The sequence below is a fragment of the Silene latifolia genome, chromosome Y (genome assembly GCF_048544455.1).
Source record: "Silene latifolia isolate original U9 population chromosome Y, ASM4854445v1, whole genome shotgun sequence".
In the NCBI taxonomy this organism is placed as follows: domain Eukaryota; kingdom Viridiplantae; phylum Streptophyta; class Magnoliopsida; order Caryophyllales; family Caryophyllaceae; genus Silene; species Silene latifolia.
Window position 1 is genome coordinate 371,463,605 of NC_133538.1, and position 3,950 is coordinate 371,467,554.

Sequence of the window (3,950 nt, forward strand, 5' to 3'; positions counted from 1 at the left end):
GTTAAAATTATATAGATTTGCACTCATATTTTGTGTGGATATGAGTTGGTGGTGGAGGACGACGGCGGTGGTGTTTTTTGGTAGTTGGACTAAAGTTTTACTCTTAAAGGACAAAAGTTACACTTATAAAGGACCAAAGGCACACTCAAAGGACTAAAGTTACACTCTAAAACTTTCAAATTTACACTTAAAATACTACATTTACACTCATAAAACACCACATTTACACTCGTAAAACTTCACATTTACACTTGTAAAATGTTAAAATTATATAAATTCAAAATTTCCGTCACAAAAAAATCAAATTTACACTCTAAAAATGTTACATTTACACTCGTAAAACTTCACATTTACACTTGTAAAATGTTAAAATTATATAAATTCAAAATTTCCGTCACAAAAAATCATATTTACACTCTTAAAAATGTTACATTTACACTCGTAAAACTTCACATTTACACTTGTAAAATGTTAAAATTATATAAATTCAAAATTTCCGTCACAAAAAATCAAATTTACACTCTTAAAAATGTTACATTTACACTCGTAAAACTTCACATTTACACTTGTAAAATGTTAAAATTATATAAATTCAAAATTTCCGTCACAAAAATCAAATTTACACTCTTAAAAATGTTACATTTACACTCGTAAAACTTCACATTTACACTTGTAAAATGTTAAAATTATATAAATTCAAAATTTCCGTCACAAAAAATCAAATTTACACTCTTAAAAATGTTACATTTACACTCGTAAAACTTCACATTTACACTTGTAAAATGTTAAAATTATATAAATTCAAAATTTCCGTCACAAAAAATCAAATGTACACTCTTAAAATGTTACATTTACACTCGTAAAATATCACATTTACACTTGTAAAACTCATACACTCGTAAAACATCACATTTACACTTGTAAAACTCATACAACATTACATTTACACTTCTGAAATCTTAAACTCAAAACTGATTAATTAGGGGCTAGAGAGAGAAAGAAAAATTAATTAATGTATAGAAATTTGATTAGTGGTAATTTTTTTTGGTAATTTTCAATCTCAACCACCCATCTCAATCCAACCATCCACATTTTTTTCCTTTTCTTTTTAATAGCCCTTAATCAAATGCATCTCAACCATTCATTGAGTCCATCCAATGGCCCTTAGAGGACTCAATTTGAGAGGAGGACTCATTAAATCTTACCTCTATATATATATATATATATATATATATATATATATATATATATAGAGATTGAATCATGTGAGGCACCCTTCTTAGGGTGAGGCGGCTGGACACCTTCTAAACCATTGGATCTAAAAATTAGAGACACACCAGATGTTGCCACGTGTCCCCTATATAATTCTAATTAACTAACGCACACATTTTAAGTTCATTTACTCAATTCATTTACTTCGTCCACTTTCTCTCTCTACAATTCATCATCTTCAACCGAGCTCCTCCGGTGAACTCCGTTCTTCCCCAATTTCTAGGGTTTTCTCCGTCGATTCACGCCGATCATCTCCATTTTCACCTCATTTCCCAATTAGGTCAGCTAATTTCACATTTTCCTCTTTTCTTACCTGTTAATCATGTATTTATCCTGTCTAAATTCGATTTTATTCGTTGAATTTATTGAATCAATTGTCTAGGTAATCCTGTTGAATTTATTCGATTTTAGTTTGAGGAATCGAGGTGCTTTCTTTAATTGTCTAGGTAATCCTGTTGTTGTAGGTTACCAGAATTGGAACTCTATTTTGTTTAGTGGAGGGTTCTCGAAGCATTATCATGTAGGAATTGAACCTACATCCTTTTGAGCTGTGACAAAAGCAGATTACGTTACATTGAGGATGGGTTTCATTATGGTATGTGCTTCATTAAGAATTTGTGTCTTCAAGTTTATATGTTTTGGTTGAACTTTCTGGGGGTTTGATAGCTGTTGATTGAAATCACTACGTTTTTGTTTGTCAGACCCATTGCAAGTCAAACCCCAAGTTCAACTTTCACAAGTACATGATTCGGGCTTTGGAAGATGATTTCAGGCAGGTTGTTGGGATAAGGCAAGTGATTTCTTTATACTCCGTAATAGTTAATCCCATGACGGATATACATCTATGCATATTTTTGCCCATCCTCTTTTATCATGGACTAATGTTCTAATCTGTTTGATGCAGCTGGTACCTTTGGTTATTTGTGATCATCTTCTTGTTGCTGAACGTTGCTGGTAAGAATCTTCATTTTTTTTTTATATATTTTATTATGCTTCTGTAATTTAATGTGTTCAGTCAGATGCCTTATGCCACTCTCTATCCTTTGGTTATCTTCCATTTTTCCTTGGCTTTAGCCATAGTCTCGCTATTTTGTTATGCTTCTGTAATTTAATGGAGGATTATTTGACATAGCGTTGGTGTGCTTATTTGCTTTCTGTTATCCTTACTGTTGTGGTTTATTGCTTCTTCGTTCTCAAGCCTCAAGCTTGATATCTTTATTTTTGGGAAAAGCCAAAAAGATACTCCATATGAAGAAAATGGAAAATAGTACAATGCGATGATTGAGTGGACTTAATGGAGATGGAGCCAACGGTACAACTTTAGTCTACAACTGTTTTGCATAAGTTATTAAGCTAGATCTTTTAACAAAGAGACAAAGAGACGGTTTAGAGGATAAATTACAGGTGGTATGGGAAGGAGTTAGAATCAAATCATTGAAACCTAACGATTTTGGTTGAACTCCAAACTACTGCTCTTAGAATCTGCCTATTCTCTTTCTCGCCATTCCTTCTTCTACATTATGGCAGCCGGATTTTAATTCTTATTTGTCTACTTTCATATCGGATTTGGCCATTGTCGTCTATTAGCTCAAAAGGTAGAGCAATGTGTTATTGCACATGGTGTGGGTTCGAGCCCCACATAGACGAACATATATAAAGCACTAGTTACACTTTGTAGTAACATTAGTTGTTCTATGTGGTAACAATAATTATCGAACAAAGTGATGCTAGCTAAGAATAACACTAGTTATTTGATAATGTAACATTGTTTCGTATATATAATAACATTGTTTATTTGATCAAGTAACACTTATGTTACATATATTGATAATAGAAGCTCATGTAGGAATTGAACCTACATCCTTTATGCAATTGCACAAATGCTCTACCAATTGAGCTAATGAGCTAGTTTAGTAGAAACCTGAATATTCCACCAACACACTCAGATTGATGTAATGGCCACAATATAAGTTTATAAGTCACCACTTCACCTGAGTATTCGAGTCATATGTTTCTCATGTTATTCCAAAGAGCATGTAGTGTTATTCCAGTAACTTGTCATGTTATCACATAGAGTAACCGTTGAACAAGGTCTAAGATTCACAAAACAAAGTCTGAGATTCACCTAATAAAGAAAAGAGCAAAATAGGTGATTTTAACCACTTATGATGATCAAGTTTCACAAAACAAGTCTTAAGATTCACTGAATAAGGTATGAGATTCACAAAATAAGGTCTCGGATTCACCAAATAAGGAAAAGAGCAAAATAGGTGATTTTAACCACTTATGATGATCAAGTTTCACAAAACAAGCCTTAAGATTCACTGAATAAGGTATGAGATTCACAAAATAAGGTCTGAGATTCACCAAATAAGGAAAAGAGCAAAAAAACGTGATTTTAACCACTTATGATGACCAAGTTTCACAAAACAAGCTCTAAGATTCACTGAACAAGGTCTGAGATTCACAAAACAAAGTCTGAGATTCACCTAACAAAGAAAAGAGCAAAATAGGTGATTTTAACCACTTATGATGATCAAGTTTCACAAAACAAGCCTTAAGATTCACTGAATAAGGTATGAGATTCACAAAATAAGGTTTGAGATTCACCAAACAAGGAAAAGAGCAAAAAATGTGATTTTAACCACTTATGATGACCAAGTTTCACAAAACAAGTT

General features: G+C 32.4%; 1 long non-coding RNA gene across 1 annotated transcript; it reads left to right on the forward strand.

The window, feature by feature from the left end:
- Positions 1 to 1,819: 1,819 nt before the first annotated feature.
- Positions 1,820 to 2,351, forward strand: LOC141634009 (uncharacterized). The gene is made up of 3 exons (XR_012538751.1): positions 1,820 to 1,867; positions 1,974 to 2,062; positions 2,177 to 2,351. It is a non-coding gene; the product is annotated as an uncharacterized LOC141634009 (long non-coding RNA).
- The last annotated feature ends 1,599 nt before the right edge of the window (positions 2,352 to 3,950 follow it).